At 38.2% G+C, this 21664-nt stretch overlaps 1 protein-coding gene and 1 long non-coding RNA gene across 2 annotated transcripts in view; one reads left to right on the top strand and one right to left on the bottom strand.

Moving 5' to 3' along the window:
* LOC127064737 (uncharacterized) overlaps positions 1 to 20217 on the top strand; it is a 21156-nt gene extending 939 nt beyond the window's left edge. Inside the window, exon 3 of the long non-coding RNA XR_007781817.1 lies at positions 19666 to 20217. This is a non-coding gene — a long non-coding RNA (uncharacterized LOC127064737). The remainder of the gene's footprint in view (positions 1 to 19665) is intronic.
* LOC127064707 (latrophilin Cirl-like) overlaps positions 1 to 21664 on the bottom strand; it is a 250170-nt gene that overhangs the window by 218221 nt on the left and 10285 nt on the right. The gene's annotated exons all lie outside the window — the stretch shown is intronic.

The following is a 21664-nucleotide window of genomic DNA, read 5'->3' as shown; positions in this document are numbered from 1 at the left end:
ACTTACTATCGAGTTTTATTTAAACGAAAACTAATAACGTTTACGTTGGTAATTAGAAAATATTAATGATTTATCGAGTTAATTGTTAAGATAAGGAAAAGTGCGTAATAAACTAAAAGTAGGTTACAAAAACAGGTATTTAATAATGGCTCTTGTAGTGTAATAAGCCGTATATTTACAACGAACGCTTGTATACCACGTTAGTTATAAGTGAGTACATCGTTTATCACGAAGTCAGTCTGCGTTTTATATTCGTATAGTTTCGATGTAAATATCATACAAAGGGTCCTTGAATTATACAGCTAATACTACTTTCTTTATAAATTATTTTATCGTTATCTTTGTTACTATCGAATTTAACAATGAAATGATTTATTTTTAATTGTAACATTAAAATTACGTATTTTTGTAATCTTTAGTAATTAAGACGTTTCTATTCGATATTACAAGAGTATTGCAAGAGTAACGAAGAAAAGAAGAAAGTTAATGTCCTTGAAATAGTTAATAACAACTTGGAAGATTTAATGAGTCGATCTTAAAATTAGTCATATTTAGAAGCGACCTTTGAAGGTCATATCTCGCCTCGATCTGTTGATCTTTATCTCACTTGTTCTTTCCAGACTTCTATGACCCTCTTGACTTTGCGTTTACAACGTACCTGTCTCTCGTCGACTCTTCTGTACTATTAGAAGTTTTCCACGATGAGTCAGAAACAACACAAATATTGTTTTGGATGGATATATAAATAAGGTCAAACTCTCGTCATTTTTATTTTCGACGTATATTCGAAATAATTACTAATTAAACTTTAATTCGTTAGTAAGCGATTATTTGATCATTTTAATAATCATAATTTATTTTCCCGATTCCATATAATACAAATAGCAAATAAACGGATTAAATTGAAAGAAAATTTTTAATCATTTTTTCAATAGAAATGTGATTATTAAATGGCTTTACAGTTTTTCGTACGTGCGCACAAATACGTGTGATATTGCATACGACTATACGTCATTGAACGAAACGCGATATATATATATATATATATATATATATATATATATATATATAGTAAACTAGATTTATCTTTGAACATTTCGTGAACTGTCGCTGTATTTTTCTTCGACATCGTTCCCTCGTGCAGTTCGATCATCCCGCTTATCCCCATTGCTTCCATTTATACCTAGACATCTTTACTTTTCGTTTTATCTTCGAAAAGGGTCGAACGTATCATCGAAACCAACGAGTGCTTTTCGAAAATACTGAGAGATAGGAAATACCTTGCGATAATGACGAATATACTGAAAGATAGGTAATATAGATAAGATAGAAACAAATATATGTTTACAGATACGACTAATATAATCCGTTGGTTCGAAATAATATTCGATATAGTTCTGAAAATAATATACTTGTAAGTTATTGTTATTTTATTAAGTCATATTATATATATATATATACATAATACATTTGTTGGTTAAAACAATGAACGTATCCTTTTCGAAACATATCACAAGGTTTCATCTACGAGTAACTTTGTAAAACGTTTTCACCGATGTTTCTAGGGATCCACCTTACCTAACATATAAAACAAGAGAATTTAGAGAAAACATAGAAAGAAAACGTATCTCCTTTTCTCTCTCACTTCGATACATCGTATCGGAACGTTTCGAGTAGCCCTTTTTTAGTCTTATACACTCTTACCTTAACCCTCCTCGTTCGTGTATTATTCCATCGAAGATATCGAGGGGCGATAAACGGAAAATAGAGATAAAAGAAACGAAGCTAGCTAGAAAGAAGATACAAGAACATCGATCCCATTCTTTATCCCTCTCTTTCTTTCGATTCATCATCTACAGTCGATCATTTTCCTTCTACGAGTCTAGGGAATCCTCTTACGAGAAAAGAATGTTCGAATTTTTGAATCGAAACGAAACTCGTCGTGCACTTTTGAAAATTTCTCCCAAATATTCTCTTTGTAGAAGCTCGGCGCTACGAAATTCTACAAGTAGAAATTCGAAGCGTCGATATATTTTTCTTTCCCGATTCTTTTGCTTTTCCTCTTTGCCATAGGTTTACTTTGCGAGTTTCGATTGAAAGAAAGAAGAATGTCTTGTTCAACTAAGAGAAACAAAGAATCGCATTGCTGTTGAGAATTTTTTGTCTTTTTTTTTTTATTTGCTCGCGTTAGCAAAAATACATGTTTCTCTCTTTATGAGAAATTTCAATTAAGCTACTCCAGTTATTTCATTCGTCCTATCTTGAGCTTTCACTTTTGTAACAAAGAGAAAAAAGATGTACAAAGTCTTCATTTCATCTTTTTCCAATTACTGTCCAATCTACCGTTGGTTTTTCACTCCAATATCGAAATTTTAGATACGAAACACGAAACAAAGGAGATCATTTATCGGCAGCATTCACTTCGTGAATCTTTTCTTTGACTTGTTTTTCGATTTCTTCTCTCACCTCATTTTGTCGTTGATAACGAAGAGAAGTACTATCTGCATGCAGCGACTTCCCTTAATCTTTCTCTTTCTTCTCCTTTGACTAGCTTGTTGATTTTGTGATTACGAAAACCGATGATTTGTTGGAGATATCGCTCGTCTCAGGCAAGATTGTTTGTCCCCTCTTTAATCCTTACGAAGGATAACGAAGCGAACGATCTACGTGAAACGGAAAGAAAGAAGAGGTTAAAGGATCCTCCAGAGAGATTTTTCTTTGTTCGGTAATCGTTCGATTTTATGACGATAAAAGAAAAAGCGTTGCGTTTCATCAAATTTTTTTTCTTTTTTTTCTTATTTATTTATTTCAACGCTAGCTCGACTCCAAATTACGATCACTTTAAACGATATTCTTGTAACAGAAAATCGATAGAAATTTTATCGACAAACGACAAACGTTTCGGTCTTTTCAAAACATTTCCGTTTAATTCTAAGTTTTCATTTCGATCATTTGATATTTCAAACGTATCGTCGTTAAGAGATTTCAGTCTGAAAAACGGTACAAGTTTGGACAGAAAGCCGAGAGGCAGGAAATCAAATGAGAGAATACTGTGTGTAACGGCCACGGCAGCTAGTTAAGAAGTTCTCGAACGACTGTCGTATCGAAGCAGACACCATTGTCATCTTATAACGATGTAATAATAAAACCGAATCTCTAACGAGCGGATCGAGTAACCCGTAGACGTCTCTTCTGTCTCGAAAGTTATCTAACAAATATTTCAACTTTCGAGACACTACGCGTTTGGAAAACTATAAGGATTAATGGAAATAAAATATTGGTGTATATAAAAAAGTATCAACGCATTGACCTCTCCTATTCGCGTATAAATGAATCAAATGAAAATTCTTAGATAATAATTTACATTGGAACGTTATAGGTACGTAAATACACGTAAATAAATCCACGTTCGTACATACACGATCCTGAGTATGTCTCCTACTCGAAAGCGAAGCGAATTCCGAGTTCTTAATTAAGAAGGAAGAAAAGTACTATCGTTCTTTTCACCCTATCGCAAGGGCGGGTCACGCACGAACCAACGTAACAATGCTAATCGGGATCTCAATGTATGCAAGCACGAGTAAGTACATATTTTTGAAGACCACGTTATCGAATTCTCGCTTCGTCGGTTGCGTTTTATGCGTCTCGAAAATCTAACTATGCGATATACATATGTAGGTACATTCAAGTTTTATCATCTTGGAATAGGAATGTTACATGTAAAATTTGTAGTTGGCTGATAGTAATTAGCGATATATATAAAACGTGTAACTCAATTTTTAAAGAGTCAACATGCACGGACATGCCAACATGCAAATTCATAGAATAGCCCTATTCACAAGTTGATGCTGAACAAATCATAGAAAGACACGAAAATAGTTTTAAAATAAAGAACGACTCTAATCGGAGCATCGACCGTGGAGAAAATATTAAGAGTACTTTTTTTTTTAACTATTATTAGGGATCGATGAAACGATGAATAATTTAGCAAGTAAAAAAGAATTCGAGAGACGTCAAAATCGTGGAAAATGTCGATAGGATAAGGATGTGCATGAGAGATCGTTCGGGGACATTGAAAAGATAAAACAAAGTGCATCGTTTTCTCTTCCTCGCCTAATCGATCATTTTCATTACAATATCATTAACTCGAGTTGGATTCTCTTCAATTTCTCACGATACGTTTCGCGAGCTCGAGCGAGTTTCTTTCGGTCTTAACGATATTTCATTCAAATCGTCGCTCTGAAAAGTATTGATGACTCGGCGAGTTTTATCGCGTCATCGGTAAAGGAAGCCAACATGGATGAAACCTTCGGTCGTCCTTGGTGGCTCGTGAACAACGGAGAACCCTTTCGTTTATGCGAATGCATCGAAGTTTATCGTCGCTCGATCGGTCGGTTGTCCTCTTAAAAAAGAGGCAGGTGTCTCTACGAAACGATTTCGAAAATTCTAACTCAAGGATCGAGCTCGATGACATTCCCTATCGATCGTCCCTTTACGAACGGTTCGTCGAATTCAATAACTCGGGGAGCAGTCTGACTTGGTTCGAATTTACGATTTCAACTCGTGTATCGGACTGTAGAAGATAACGAAAAGACCGAGATGAGAACGAGGACGATGTACTTAGGACGATCCACTGGCGCCAAGATACTATTCGAGCAAAACGAGAATTCGTAGCTTTGTTTTATTATGCGTATTTCTCGACCGAAGAAATTTTCCAAACGTCATTCTACAATGATTCCTCGTAACTTAGATCTTTCTCTTGTATGTTCCCTTTTTCGATCTTATTATATGTCAAAGGTGAATATGTAGGCGCATCAAAACTGGTATAACCAGTTCTAACCAGAGTCCGTGAAACTTTTCTTTTTCAGATAATGATCCTTTTATATTAGAGATAAATTATTTATAAGTCAAGTGGCTTCTAAATAGACGTATTCCTTTTTATATTAATATATTCCATATTAATGACTTAAGCTGGTAATTGCAGAAGCGAATGACGAATGTATTCTATGTAATACTATAAAATACTATTATAACTTTCTATTAAATTCCTTTTTTTTTTTTTAGATTTAAAAGTGTACTTTACGTCTTATGATATATTAGCAATTGGAGAGGACATCGTTAAAGAAAATTCAAAGCTTTAACAACCTCGTTTTCGATCGTACCAATTTTATTTATCTCATAGCACACAAAGAAGAGTTATGATCACTGGCACGTTCACTGCACATTGCGTTTTCGTAGAATTCAAAGAATTGTTGGATCGTAACATACGAGAAACTGGTTTCTAAACAATAACAGAAAAATGATCGAGATGGCAGCTATTGTCTGACTCAGGACAGCGTCCGAATACGATCACTATCGATTTCATGGAATACGCGAAGAGTAGGTAGTGTAACAGTGCGAATTAAGGGAATATCTGGAGAGACAAGGTAGCTAGGTTACGACTCTGGATGTTATCGGTGCCGAGCTGTTCTACCGTTCGTTATATTGTACGGACACTATAATACTCATTATCGCAAACAGACATATGTTCCGAAAGATAAGCAGACCAGAATTTTATTAGATTTTACTTTATTAGATTTACTTAAATTTTATTAAATTTATCAGATCAACAACGTGTGAAATATAACTTTGCGAGACACATTGAAAAGTATAAACATTAATGTATTGATTATAATATTACGATGATTGCACGCGATAAAAACGAGATCATAAGATAAGTTGAATAATATCGTTATAAAAGAGGATATCGCGAATAAAAATGGGTGACAATGGATCGATATGAAGGAAATCCTATTGTCTGAACACTTAGATATATTGCACACAATCGGATTATTATTCTCACTTGAACCGGAAGACGAAGATGAGGAGAAGGAAAATCTAGTTCGTTTTCTTGGAAAGTAGAAGGAAGATCTAAGAGGGATCTCTCGATCCGTAATAAAAATTCCAGTCCACATTGATATGCATCTACAAGATTCCAAGTACGGCCGACGCGCTCTCAACGTTCATTTCGTGCGATTTCAGGACTTTCCGGTGGAATCTCGTAAAAGCAAATTCTTTACTAGTCTAAGACTCTTTCGTACTCGTTTTCCTACTTTCGACGGATTCGTCATATACTTTTCTTTTTAAGTTTCATAGATATGAAAGGTTTATCGGATATCTATATAATTTATCTTACGCTTAGAGGCTTTTTTCCAACTTTTTTTCTCTTTTTTCGACTAATTCGTTGTAAAAATATAATCCGCCAATCCAAACAGCCGATCATCGAAGTCGAGTCACCGAGTTGGAACCTCTCGGAAAACGCAGTTTCGTTCGCGTCTCACCGTTTTGCCTGGAATGCGTTTAACCGGATCGGATTATGGCGAATTGGGAAATTTCTAAAAAGGACGATAAAAATTCGGGTTGCTGTTCAACGAGCGTGTATCCGAGACTATGACGATATTTTGCTGCGAGTCGATGAACTCAGCCATGAATGAAACAAATGGGATTCCGAAATGGAAAGTGATAGCGGTTGATAGAAAGGGTTGTTACTATCGGCGCCCTTTTTAAAATATTTTTTTACTAATAGACCTGCGGGTTCGGGCGATCTGCCAATTCGACGTCGAATCTTGTCGGCTACGTTCTCTGCTCTTCTCTGCAACGGAAACGCATTTCATCCTTCTCTAAGCCTCGCCCACACCTACCATTTTACTCCCACTAAATTTGACCACCCAGAGGTAAAGTGGCGGGTAATAAATGAGCGGGCTCCGAGTACCTCGCTTGCAGGTCCAATTTCCCAGGAGAGTACACCAGGCAAAACCGCAGCCTAAAAACAATATCCTCCTAGGTTGGAGTGACAGGCAATTCGATGGTCTGCCTATACGCCCGTATCCATGACTTATCGTGTTGTTCGCTAGAAACTCAAAGAGAAGAGAAATCAGCATCTCGTTCTTTTACCGTGAGACGCCGACCATTTTTTAATCGTGTTCTTTTTTCTTTTCTTTTCTCGCGATAAAATATCGCACTCGCGACAAACATCGTTTATAGAGAAAAACGTGGAAAGAAAATAGTAGATAGGTATTTTCAAGTAACAAATTTTGTCTGGCACCGTCGATTCACATCCCCTAGGCTACATAGTTTATTTCCACTCGAAAATGATTTCGGATGGCGGCAGCGGTATTGGCAGCGCGGAGCCAACTACTTGGCTCCATTCACTTCGCTTTTCTCTTTCTCCTCGTAGCACGACTCTTCTCGCTTGCGAGTTCGACGAATCACCCGGACACCGGCTTGTGTCTCGTAAAGTGGAGAAGCCAAGTTCGGGAAGCCACATCCAAACTTTCATGGATTCGAGCCTGACGCGCTCTTTAATACAAGTTTTCCATTCGAACGTTAAACTTTCCTCGCTTTTAGTTTATTAATTAGAGAAGTAAATCTGTCAGCGATACGAGTTGTGGCTGTCTCTTAATCGAAGAATCGCTCTTTCCAATTGTTTATAAAACTAATGGCTTCATTTAGAAACTTCTTACTATTTCTACTTCGAAAATGGAAGTGATTTGAAAAGAGGAAAAGTTGCGAGAAGAGACCACTGAAAATGAATTTCTCTTACTCGTTGCTATTTTATCATCATCTACGATTCTTCTATTCTTATTTTTATATCCTCTTTCTACATTATATATATTTTCTTGCGCTCAACGATGCAACGTGCTCCTTTGTCTCTCCCTTTTCGAAAAAGTTTGATTTAATGGTTAAACCCTTTTCAAGAAACCTTAATAACGAGCGACTATTCGTTAGGCTCTGTTTTACAATGTGTAAAAATGTAGTACTTTCCTCATACAAAAAACGTGTAGAGCGCGCGTGCGAACGCGTTAATTATCTCGCAATGTCTTGGTAATGAAAAATTATTGCTGATAATTATTCGTAAGCACGGACGATCTTTGTTAAAACGGCCTTGTTCGCAAGCGTACTATTTGTTCCGGCCAACCACTTTTCGTAATCTTCTGTACGTTCTCTCTCTTTCGGTACTCCGGAAAGAATTATAATCACAGAGAGAGAGATAGAGAGAGAGAGAGAGAGAGAGAAACAGAGACAAAGAGAAAGAATAGACAAAGACAGAGAAAGAGTGAATAGAAAGAAACGGAGTAAAGGGAGAGCGAAATAATTAGCCATTCTGCTGCGCGGCGTTTCTAAAACACATGGTTTCCTTATAATCGTTACTCTCTCTCTCTCTCTCTCATCTTTTATTCCTTCCTTCTCATTCTCTCTTCCTTTCTTCCCGTCTATTTCTGATGTGAAACTCGTATAATTATGCAGCACAATTTCTAGAAACGTGAAGAAATTAATATAAGACGTCCCTTTTTCTATTCTTGTATTTCTATCGGACTGACGTTTCACAATCTAAATTTTGTTACCTGATTTTATTTCAATCGATACGAATGTATAGTTAGGTTTTTTTTTCTTCTGACAAGTTATAGGATAATTTTATAGTGGATTTAAATACTTTTTAATTTTCTATTATACACGCCTGTATGTAAAATTTAGATTCAGATACGTAAAGAAAGAAATTTTTGAAAACTTTTAATCGGGAAAGAGATTTATTGGAAAAGAAATGAATTTCAAATAGAAAAATGGTTTATTTCGATAGAGTTCGTATGTAATACATTTCGTTAGACTGTTATTTTGGTTTACTTTGGTGTCCTTTATCGTACCTACATTGAAAAACGACGCTGTTTCTTCGTTCCCTCTTTCTCTCTGCCTCTTTCTGTCCTTCTTTCTTTTTCTACCTCTCTCTTTTTCTTTCTCCTATGTATAGAAGATATCTGGAATTCGATAAAAGCGTTCGGGAACGCATCGCACGTAGCGTATCGTTCGTAGGTTCTACGAAGATCCGTCATAAATCATTTGTGATAACGGCAACCAGTTTCGGAACTTACGACCAGTGGCATACTTTCATTGTTAAAGTTCGCTTTTATGCGAATCAAACAAAAGTAACATCCAGCATAGAACTTCGTAATATCATAACTTACTTTTTCGTCGAATTTAAATGTAATCATAGTCGATGAGAGTGAAGAAATTTTGCAAAATTCATTCTTCTTTCCTTTTTTTTTTTGTTTTAACGAGTCCCCGTTACATATTCGTGAATGTTCAGAAAACTCGAATTCTTGGAGAAAATGTTTAATCAAACAAATATATATATACGTTCGGTCGTTGAAAGAGAGAAAAATAAAGAAAAGTAAAAAGCGACGAAGTATTATAACGATGAGCAATTCTACGTCTAAGCCAATGCGTCCTAGTTTTATCTTGCACCCTCGAACTAGGAGAAAACTATTACGAGATATATAAAAGAACGACGATGCCAAGTTTCCAACAATAAGACACTCTTGCGAGACGAGCGAGTAAGGAATAGGAGGCTTTTGTCATTCATAAACGAGCGACACTTTCCCAAGCGTGCTTATCCGCTTGTATAGAGTTTGACTTAGCGAATTCGTGCTGTCTACCTTCTATGCGTGCTCGCTGATTCGTATCCTGAACATTTTCTTTTCCATCTTTATTCGGAGTTCCGTCGAGAAAAGATCGAACGTCGAGTATAGTATTTTAATGGCCATGAATTCTTTAAAGAATATTTCTTTCTTTTGTTCTTTCCTTTTCTTTTTATATTGTGAACGATCAAAGAGGCAAAACATTATTTCTAATACTTACGTGTTAGCATGACGACTTGATGATCCATTATTTTAATTTTTTTATTTTTTTATTTATTTATATGTTTATTTAATACCATACGATAATGTTGTAGAATTCTATACTGGAAGCTATACACGGAATTTTACTTTGATCCAACAAACTGAGTAATTTTTTACAAGGGCGTCGATTAAAATTCGACACCAATCGATGTCGTCTCTCCATCGGTCTGTCTACATTCATTCCAATATTTCAAATATTTGTCAGGGATGATAATACGTTTGTAACAGTCGGACTGGCTTAAAGCGACGAACGGTACGAAATGCATTAAAATGCACCAATTTCACCTCTATCGGATTATGATCGTTCCGTGCGTAACGCGCGGAAATTTCCATCGGCATTTCGATATCCGGCCAAGCGAATTATTACCAAAAATTGGCGGAGATACGCTTACAACCGCGTTAGCCGTCCTCTCCCTTTCCTCCCTCACCGTTCTCTTCCTATTTCGTGTGCGGTCTATTTCGTGAAAATCTCGATCGTTGAGGTAGCTTAATAGAAATGTAAGAGCCAGACGAGACTGAACGAAGATAGAAAAAGAAGAAAAAAGAGAAGAAAAAGCAAAGTAAGAATAAAAGAGGAAGACTGAAATACATGTTAAAATCTTACATGTTTCATAGTGTACAATAATACATCTTTTAAAGGAAATAAAATAAGCATAACTGACATTTGAAAATGTTATGCCAAATAGAAGAATATAATGTTGATGAGAACTCAACGAGGAAAGCAATACTAAAAGGGAAGAGAAAGGATAAGAAGAGCGATGGATGGCAAAATGAAAGTGAGAAGTATAAATGAGCTTCGAGGAAAAAGTATAATCCTTTATCATTTGTGTATTTCGTTGCAGCGTCTACCGATAAAGAAAAACTTTGCCCGGCTCTACTTTTCCGTCGCCCTTTTCTTTTCCTCGTCTTTCTATGTTCAGTTCTGCGTGTAAAGAGACGAAGGTAAAGAAAAATCTCTGCGAGACTGACAATGAGACTACTTTACATATATAGAGTATCTACCGCAACACGTGAGATCTATTTAAAAGATAGATTGATGGAAAAAAAGAAAAAAAAATAAATAGAAAAACAGTTTATATTAAAGTTAGATTTATAACGTAATTTCTCAATGTTTCTTTTAATTATCGAAGCTTTCTCACGTTCGACGATTGTTCTGTTCGATACATTATCGATCGTGTTAATTTATTAAACTAATTGTTAGTTTATAATACGTAGAATACATTGAGCATTGTTATAATTCAACAACAATTAATTTTGTACGTTTAACATAACACTTTGCATGTATTATCGAAACGAATTGCCGAGTTGACTTGTTGGTTGGCTATTTCATCGTTGGTTGGTATGAAAAAAGCGTCGTAGGACGAAATATGACGAGAAAGAAATGAAGAGGGGAGATGAAGGGAAAGGTTGAAAGGCGGAGAAGAAGAGAAGTTGAGAAGAAGATGAAGAAGAAAAAAGAAAAGAGAGAGAGAGAGAGGCAGAGAGTGGGGATTTCATGGTAGGGTGAGAAGGAGAAATCTTTTAAGAGACGCGACGCTTTAAGGACGTATTAAAAATGGCAGGCGGTGGAGAGGCCCAAGGTGCAGCTTGCAGTTTACTGTGGTATAAATTAGACTCGCTGTTCCAGCATAATCTGATATATTAACGAGTCAAACCTCGGTTCCTGCGTTCTTCTCTCTGTCTCCCTTTTCTTCTTCAACACTTCTTTCACTCTTTCTTTCTCTTTCTCTCTCTTTCTTTCTCTCTCGTGCTTTCTTTCTGCTAGCTCTGCGCACGAAGAAAAGATAGAAAGAGAGAGAGAGAGAGAGAGAGAGAGAGAGAGAGAGAGAGAAAGAGGGAAAGAAGGAGAGGGTGAGAGAGAGAAGCCCGCGGGAAGTATCTCGTCGATTTTTACTTGCTTAGTATCTCGGTTATAGTCTCGCAGTTTTTACGGTCCGACGATCTCGCCAGGCTTAACGCCGTAATTGAAATTGTGGCCTTGCTTATCGGGCTGTCGTAACGCTGAGAAATGGATCTTTATTAGGGAGCCGCGGTGAAGTGCCCGGACGAATGGGAGAGAAGGAGAAGCCGAAGGTTTCTCGATCGAGAGAGGGAGGAAAAAGCGGAGAGTGAGATGGAAAGAGGGATTAAGACCGCATCGAGTACGATCCGTGGAAAACGAGCTTTCGAAAGATTCTCTTTCTTTCTCTTCCTCTCTTTTTCTCTATCTACTTCTCCCCCCATTTTCTCTCTCTCTCTCTCTCTTTCTCTGTCTCTCTGGCTTTCATTTAGAATTCTTGACTGTCGTCGGAGGATAAACGATTTGGCATTGTATCCGATGAGTTTCAACTCGCGATATTTTCATATATTATATATTTTCCTTTTTTCTATTTTTATAAATCCCGCAAAGTTTCACAATCTTTTACAACGAAAGACGAGCTTCGAATTGTGGAAAGATAATTACTTACCTCTAACGTAAATATATTCTATATTTTATCGCTTTACGAGTCAACGAAAGTCAATTTCGCGAATAACGGTTGGTAGTAGTCTCTGCGTTGTTTTCTCGGAATCGCTAGAGGAGCTTAGAGATCAGCAGTAACAAAGATCAATATCGAAGTCGGTGGCCGTATTATCGAAGAAGGAAGAGGAAGAGGAAAAGGTAGGGGAAGGTTCGACGAGTCGCGAAGTAGCTCAGTCCAGATAAAATCTTTCGTTAGCGTTATCCGCTGTTCAGATCGGTGCGTTTCTACGGATGCAAGGGAGTTACTTCGGGTCCAGCGCATAACGAGAGAACTTTCGAGTTTCCTCGCGTTGAGCATTCTAGCATCGCTTTTACCACGTATAAAATGCGTTCTAGGGATCGGTTCTCTTACGTGTGTATATGTTTCGAAGCATCTTCGAGTCGGAGATTCTACAGAAATGAAAATGGGAGCAGGAGAGAGAGAGACAGAGATGGAAGCGCTTGTCACGAAGAAGTATTCGTTAACGTCGTTTCTCGTCTCTGTCGTGATTCAAAGGCCTTCCTCTTCTTTATTTCTTTCTCTCTCTTTCTCTCACCATTGCTCTTCTTTTTTCTCTTTCTCTCTATCTATGACACTCTTTTTAAGTTTTTCTTCTATGTACATATGTGTTCCCATACAAAGTGCATATCTTCGACGTCATCTTGCTAGCTGCCTTCCGCAAATAATGCGAGCCCGTTTCTCATATTTTTCATATCTCATCGTAGTTGTGTCGTCGTCAAAGATTTTCAAACGCGAAGAAAAGAAATATCTTCTTTGCTCTATTCCTTCTATACTTCATATTCACTTATTATTTATTTATTTTTTTTTATCTTCAATAATATTATTTCGAGTTTTACGTCTCGACCTTCAATTCGTAATCGAATATTTCTCGTTTATTAGGTTTGTCTCTACGTTTTATTATCCGTCGCGAAAATAATGATCTCTGTGACAATCTATCACTCTATTTCTCTCGTTTTCTCTCCTTTTCACTTTTTTTTTCTCTTTTTTAACTGTCTTAAAGAAGACTGGAGATGTCAGAACGAGTGCATGAGATTTGCACTTGGACCTCCGTGCAGGTAGCAATCGGCTTATTTCCAATCGATTCGGTTCGCGGCCGAACCTTTCCCTTCTCTTCCTACTTCTCATTTTCTTCTCGTGTTCTTCTTTCCCTTCTTTCCCTTCCTTTTTCTCCGTAGCACGACCAGCTCGCACGTACCGTCCATCTCCTCTTTCCTTCCATCTTTTTCTTTTCTCTTCTTTTTTTCTTCTCGCAGACCGATCTTTCGTCTCCGCTTCTTTTTTCTTTTTTTTTTCTTTTTTCCTTTTTTTTCTTTTCCTTCGTCTTTTTCCAATCTCGGCACCGATGAGATTAAGGGAATCGTGTATTAAGGACTATATCGAAAGAACGGTTCGGGACGAGGTTGAGATCTTCACTCAAGATAGGATATTGAGGGAGGATGTGAACGTTGGGATAGACTACGAAAGTAGGTTAATTCGAGAATTCGCCATTCTACGCGAGTAGATATTTTTTTCTTTCTTCTTCTTTTTTTTTCTTTTTTTACCTTTTTTTTTGTATATTTCTTATCGATCGCTTTTTAATACTTTAGGTAACTCTTTCAGAAAAATAATAAAAATGCATGTAGAATGTGAATGAAAAAAAAAAAAATGTTTATCTCCAAGAAAGCATCGAGGCAGTAAAAAAAAGAAAAGATATAGAAAAAGAAAAACCACCGAATCGACTTACTAATTCGAATACTTTCCATCCTATAACTGCGAGGCTCGATATTCGTATCCTAATTTTCTTCGTACGTGAGTGGAAAGACAAGAGAGCCATGAAAGAGAGAACCGTTTGCCTACGTGGCGAAATCGAAGAAAGTTCTCGAATGGGGTTTGCTAGGGTATTAGAGAGATAGCGAAAGAGAAAAGAAGACCAAGCAAAACTATACGATACCGTCGTACATATATTTGTAGATAGTAATTGGACGTAGACAAGAAAAGAGAATGAGAGGGAGAGAAAGAGAAAGAGAGAGAGAGAAAAAATGAGAAAGAGAACGAGAAAAGAAGATAGTAGACAGAAATTCTCACGTGGTTTCGCGTGGGCGTGTTGCGTCCCTTCGAGGAGTTATTAGTATTCGATTAGAGGGGAAAAGAAAGAACGAACTGTAGGGATCGGTATCATGAAGCACGTACGACTTCGTCGAAGAGCGCGCTTCGTAAACGTTTCCTTCGTGACGAGATAAGAAGAAATCGAAGTCGTCGTATTCCAACGATAGAACCGAACTCTGCCACTTACCGGCTTTTGCCGAGCTACCGACAAACCTCGAAAGAAGCTCTTCGAAAGGATAACGTTCGTGATAGAGGAGTAAGCGAGAGAGAGAGAGAGAGAGAGAGAGAGAGAGAGAGAGAGAGAGAGAGAGAGAGAGAAAGAGAGAGTTGCATACAACGATACATTCTTTTTATTTTTGTCTTCTTTCGAAAGCAAGACTCACTTAGGAACGAAATTTAATGGCAATAAAAAATAAAACTTTTTGCAAGTACTACAATACCAATCGGACCAATTGTAATCGGTCAATATCTTTTGATAAGAAATATATAAAAGCATTCATTGCGATTGTAATAATCAGAAATATTTAAGAGAAAAAATGTGTATTTAACCTAATGATCAAAAGAGCGAGCTATAAATATCCTTTATTCAATAGTCTTTACAAAACTATAGTACAAAAGTATGCCATAAGAAGGGAAAAAAGAACATAAGAATCTGGATGGAAGGATTTCGATGAGCCACGCGAACGGAATGCATCTCGACAAAGAGAAAAGACCTTCTTTTTCTTTCTTCTCCTCTTTCTCACGCACACACATACGCACACATATCAACGTCGTTTTTCTCTTCTACCTTTATATAAGAATCGAGCAGAGAAAGGCACAAAAACGATTCGCATCGATCGACTTTCAACGAAATTCAGAGCTTTGCCTGTTCCACGAGTAGTAGTCGTATGTACGACTGCGTACACATACATATATACCTATTTATATGTATCGGCGTGTCCCACGTTGCAGACATTTATACAACATATGCAATACGCTGCTTGTCGGCTTAATTTGCGATCGGCTGAACCAAGAAAAATAAGAAGTGAAGGAGGAAAGGAGAAAGGTTCGAGTGCCAGTAGCCTGAGCTACCGATCGTGCTCTCGCGATAAGGGCAATAGCGGCACGGTGCGAAAGAAGTTGCGATTAACGCCATTGTACGATCTTCTTGTTGGGATGCTGGTAGTGGGAGGTGTGGGTGGAGGTGGCCGATAGGGTACATACAGAAGTCGGATACACACGAGCGAGTACAGACGGCCGTTTAACGCGAGCCATTCTGGAAATAATGGCCGGTAGTTGAACAAAGGCATCGTTCGGTTCGAAGGAGAGAGAGAAAGAGGAGAAGGAGAAGGAGGACGAAGAGGAGAATGAGAACCAAGGAAAGGAAGAGAAATACGAAGAGAAGTTGAAGAGAAGTAAAGAGGAGAATCGTGCCTTCTCGAGAGTTCGAAATCGAGTTGTAGTCGTCGTTGGAGAAGGCGAAGGTGAAACTGAAGGTGGGAGAAGAGTAGTGGGTGCCGACGATCGGTGACGAGAAGGAACTCTATAAAGCGAAGAAAAAGAAAATCATTGCCTGGCGTACCTGCCGGCGTTACTGCTTCTTCCTATTCCAAGAAACGGCTCCATTAACGAAATGGTCGAAACAAACCAAAGGGAGGAGGCTCGCGATCGCGCGCAATGCGCCTTCGCGAGCCAATACGATTCTCTTTTTCTACTTTGTTTTTCTTCCTTTCTCTTTCTCTCTCTTTCTCTCTCTCTCTCTCTTTTATACTAGCTTCAAGAGAATGTCGTTCCCACAAACGGGAGGAAAGATCTCTTCTATACGACGAAACTCGTAATCACGATTGTCCTTGCGCGAGTGGAGTCGTCTATCGAACGTTTCGACTATCCTCTTATTTTCGTTCTCTCTCTTTCATTTTCTCTCTTTCCTTCTCTTAACCTCCGATCTGTTCTCTTCTTTTCTAATTAGCCAATTTCCTCCTTTTCTCTTTTTAACAAGCAAATACCTACCGCTAGTCTATACTTTTTAATTAGTTCCAGAGAGTATCGTCTTATATGAACAACCTCTCTACGATTGTGTGTGTTTGTGTGTTATCGAAATTTATAGAATATTACGAATTCATGTATGAAAGTAGTGGATGCTTAGTTTATCTTGTTATGAAGGTATTATTATTGAGAAAGTACGAGTTTAACGAGGAATTATCGTAACGATTAATGCCAATTATTCGATAGTACTAGTAAGAAGATAATCGATTAGTAAAACGGTTGCGTTAGGAGTGTGTAACCTCCTCGTTTACCGAACTGCGTCGATTAAAAGCGCGATAGATGATCGTTACCATTCGAGCGAGTGGTTAGGTAAACGCGAATAAGGCTTTCCTTGCGTTTAGTATGAACTGGATATTTAGCGATGTTATTACCCGCTCACTATGCACGAATCGCTTGTACTATCGAAGGAACGCGATAGACACGTTACCGTAATAATGGCCGTTTTATATCTTAATTCTTCGCGATGCTAATTTTCCATGGCACGGACGCCAAGAGAGGAGGTCTTTTTAATGCTTCTCCTCTCGTGTTACCATGCCTGCAGTTTTTTATTGAAACGTTTCTTTGATCTTTATGGAGATTAAAAAAAAGAAAATAAGAAAAAGAAAAAGAGAGACGATAGATTTACAAACGGATAGATTTATTACGCTGCAAAATATGATCAATAAAAATAAAAGAATACATGTTATCGCGATAATTTTAAACGGATCGTTTTAGACTCGTCCCGCCCTATATTGGCGATGCAGGAGTAAAAAAAAAAAAGAAAAAGAAAAAGAAGTAGTAGATTCATCTTCGTGAATTTTACATGAGGGAAACGGTTTTGTCAATACCTTTGTTGCGAATCGAAAATGGCTCCTGGAAGATGCGATTTGAATAAGAGGACCATGGGGAGAAATGGAGAAAACGGAGGAGTCACCGACTCGAACCTCGAATCGTACCGATTGTAACGAATAAATTGGCCGCATTACGACGATCGTCGTGTTACATCGAGCTTTCACCCCTTTCCGTATCTCCACCTCCACACGTACGAGCACCGAATAGACGAACTTTTCCCTTTCTCCCTACTTTGTACACCGATTTATCCGGGAGACGGTCGACGAACGTCATCGGGCGAATCCATAATGCATACGAACTCCAAGACTCGCTTCCTTCCGGCGAGAAAATCGTGGAAAATTATTCGAAGGAAAGGGGAACGAAGCGGCGAAGCGTCGATGCGGGGGATACGATCGTTTTCCATACACCTTTCCCCATCCATCTTCTTTCTTTTCCTTTTCCGTAGGATGCTAAATTACGCGTACACCTAAAATCCTACTAATTTTATTTCTCCCATTTGTTCTTTACATTCAGTACGAACAAATTTTTATCATCTTCTTTGCTTCCCCATCGTTTACTTCCCTATCGTTTATTTTAAATTTATAGCGATGAAGGTTATAAAATAAAGTTTTAATAATGTTTTATCGCGTTATACTTCTTCTGATGAGCTAGTCTGGAGTTAATTAATCCGGTAAATTTACATATATTTGACGTCATGTGGAAAGATTTTATTTTACTTAAAATTTCTTTATACCATCGAAGCGTTTTATAACGATTATTTTTTCATCTTAAACGAATTAACATGTATATTTTTAGAACGTTTGAAAAATATCGACTGGATTTGTTTAAATATCTCACCGAGCAGTAACTTGGTAATAGCCAATTTAATAATTTACTTTTATGTTTGGTGGAAATCTTTATTGAGGCATTTAATCAAAAGGGTAGATGATACTGCTAAAAAATTCACTTTCCTTTTCTTTTGACATCCGATTACATTGAATTTACGGGGGAAAAGGAAATAGGAGGATTCCGTATATTGTAATATTTAAGTTATGCACATCGGAAGTAAATTGCATCTAATATTCCTGCCTTACGTCGGATTACAGTGTAATCGAGCGGAAGAATTTTTCAACGGGATTACTTTGATATCCTATCCTCTCTTTCTCTTCTATCGTTAAAACTTCTCTTCGATCCATCTTTTCTCCTCACGGCGACGAAATTCTTACCTCTTATCTACGATGATAAAAAAGAAAAAAGAAAAAAATATTGTAAGAGGTAATGTTCACTATCTCATACACCCGTACGTTAACATTCAACATCGATAGCCATTACGTACGCTTCCGTGTACGCTCATCTGCATTAAGCATAGACTAATTACACTGTAATTACGTTGCGACCATTACATTAATGCAATCAGATTACATTTCGATCGGGCAAATTCGAGAGATCGATATGAGAGAGATGGAGCCATTGTGCTACTCATATTTAATTAGTTCAGGTAATTATTGGAGAATTTTGACAATTGCAAATGTACAATAAATAATTTCTGTAATTTCGGAATTGATAGCAATGAACGATGAGGAAGGAATTAATGAAAAAGTTGCGAAGTTAAGGATAAAAAAAGAAAAAAGGATTATACAAAAAAAAAATGAAAGAAAGAAAAAAAGAAAAAGAAGTAAAAGAAGAAAAAAATAAATTGAAAAATCGTATGCTTCAGCGCGAGAATTCTCGCGCAAAGAAGGCTGGGAGATCAATTCTTCTTTCTCTCTTTCCCTCTCTTTCACTCACTCTCTCTCTCTTTCTCTTTCTCTCTCTTCCCTCCCACTCTCCTTTTTTTCCTTTTGATCTAACCATCGAAATCGGCATTACAAGTGGCAGCATACATACATATATACATACATAGAACGCACTCAACGACGCGGCAACGCGCGGTCTGTCTCACGAGCTGACAGGTGAGGCTACATTCAATTTTTGTAATCGAGCCCGGGAGGCTACTCTCTCCCTCGGTCCCTCTTTCTCTATGCGCTCGCGCGCGTTCGCTGATGCTCGCGCGTGTATTCGGCAGTTTCGACCCTCTTTTGTGTCTGACAGTTAAACCGCAGCCATTATTCTCTCTGTGTATCTATCTTTATCCTTCTCTCGTTCTCTTTCCCACTCTCGTTGTCTCTCTTTCTCTTTCTCTCTCTTTCTCTCTCGTGCACAGCCTCTCATCGTTCTCGAGTAACCTTTCTGCAGCTCCACAGTTCGTACTAGTGGTAGTAGTAATGTCGAGAGCCGGTCGTGCGCTTCGATAGCGGTAGATAACCGACACGAGCAGGGTACAGAGCGAAGCACCAATTAGGAATTAGATTTCTCCGGGATGCCGGATCTCTTTATTTGCTCTCTTGGCGTGTTTCGCTGTTCCCCGCTGCGATCTCTACGACCGCAGAACTTCGGTGTTTCTCTGTCTCTGTCTCTGTCTCTCTCTCTCTCTCTTTCTTTCTTTTTCTCTCTCTCTTTCTCTCTTTCTTTCTCTCTCGTTTTCTTTGTAGGAACGAACGTATAGACGCAACACGCACGAGTACACGTACACGTGTAGAACACGTAGGAGTACCACAGGTTGGTAGTACGCGTCGCGGCCAACGAGTGTACACGCGTACGAAGGACTCGCCGCCAGCTCTAATGAACGCTGAAAATTAGCCGCTATCTATTCATCTGTGCCTTCGTTGGTTCTCCGACTCGCCACAGCTTGGTTCGACTCGGCTAGGGTAAGGAACTCGAAAGAGGAAAATGGAAAAGCGAGAATCGAACGTCTCTGCGAATGTTCACGAACGGAAGAATTATCGGAGTAGGCAAAAAAAGAAAAGGAAAGAAAAGAGAAAAAGAAGGGAACGTGGCGTAGCTTTCAGGGACGAAGAAGAACGATCTGGAGAATATTCTTAGAGCATATAGGCAAATATAACGTATAAATATAACGAAGGATTAAGAACGCTCGAGTTTTTAGCTGTAGCTTCCTACGATGTCTCTCGTTTTCTTTGTCGAGTGCTCGTCGACGATTCAAACGAGCGATCCGGCTTCGAAAAGGAGAAGAGAGCGGTAGAAATAGCGAACGGGTCATCAACGCGACGGGTGAGCGGAGGCGGAGAGGCGGAACGCATCGGTGGACAGTGAGCGTAGTAAATTAAAACGTACGACCATATTACCCTCAAGACTCATACCTCAAGCTTTACAGCTCGTTGCTCGAAGATGACGGTTTAAAACGGAGGAGAGATATCTTGCGATATCTCATGAATCATTTAACTAAGGAAGAGAGAGAGAGAGAGAGAGAGAGAGAGAGAGAGAGAGAGAGAGCACTTATTACGGACACCAGCCAGCACCACCTATATTTTCGCGAAACTCATAAAATACGTGACTCGAACGGCTGCCCGGTCGCACTGGACAGACGAAGAAACGTATGCGCGAATCGAAACGATAGGATTTAGTATCCTTTGGAGAGCTCGCTGTATTTGCAAGACGACTTAAAACGTCCCTTTTTGCTCTTATCGTTGCGTCCCTCTTGTAAATTTGTATATATGAGTTAGCAGACGCTACCGTAATAGCATTATACATGCTGATTTTGAAGGGATGTCAAAAACTCTTAACGAACATGAGTCTTCGCTCGATCTTTTTAAATAGAAATATATACTTGTAATTATCGTATCGTCTTGTAGTATATCTTGTTTAAAAAAAAAAAAAAGAAGGAAAGAAAATATCAGAAATATCTGGAATTAAGAAGTTAAAACAATAGAATCGTTATAGCTACTCTTCTTTACAGAGGATTAGCTTTCATTCCTAGCATTAGTTACATTTTCTTTTCGAATCGTTCTCGTTTGTCATCGTTCTCTCTCTCTTTCTCTCTCTCACTCTCTCTCTCTCTCTCTCTCTCTCTCTCTCTTACCTTCTCTTGCATCCTGGTATAACATAGGATAGAATCTTTTGAAAAGGCGCGAAAACTCGACGTAACTACCATGGTCCTTCTTTTCATCCTTTCTCGCGAGTTTTTCGTAACGCAGCAAAAAGATTTCCTTAAGTCACCTTAAGCCGCTTACTAAAAAAAACATCTTGAAGAGAAGGAGATTCTTTTATACTTAAGTACGGCTAAGTATATACTCTTTAAGACGAACGCTTTAAAGCGTTCACGATAGAGGAAAGTAGGTTAATAGTGAGGAGAACGTTATTGTGCGAGCGAGAAACTCTGCTCGTCGTAACTTGCTAGATGCGACCGATTCCGAAGGGATTAGTGTGTGCGACCTAAGAATACGGGTCGAGTTTCCGCGAGCGATTCGTTCGATATCGCACTTACTTTCCTTCGGAAAACGAAAAATAAATAGATTGATAGATGATAGAGTTTAGTTAAAACGTTTTCAATATACTATTTTACTCTCGCGTTGAATTTTTTTCAGAAAGCTTTTTCGAAATTGAAACATGATTAGAATAAAGGAATATTTTTCACTATATTGAAACTGAGAAAAATTCGTCGATAGATTTATACACTCTCGTACGAGGCCTCGC

This window comes from Vespula vulgaris, chromosome 6 (genome assembly GCF_905475345.1).
Source record: "Vespula vulgaris chromosome 6, iyVesVulg1.1, whole genome shotgun sequence".
Taxonomy (NCBI): domain Eukaryota; kingdom Metazoa; phylum Arthropoda; class Insecta; order Hymenoptera; family Vespidae; genus Vespula; species Vespula vulgaris.
Note: the sequence above shows the minus strand (reverse complement) of the source record. Positions and strands in the feature narration are given on the sequence as shown.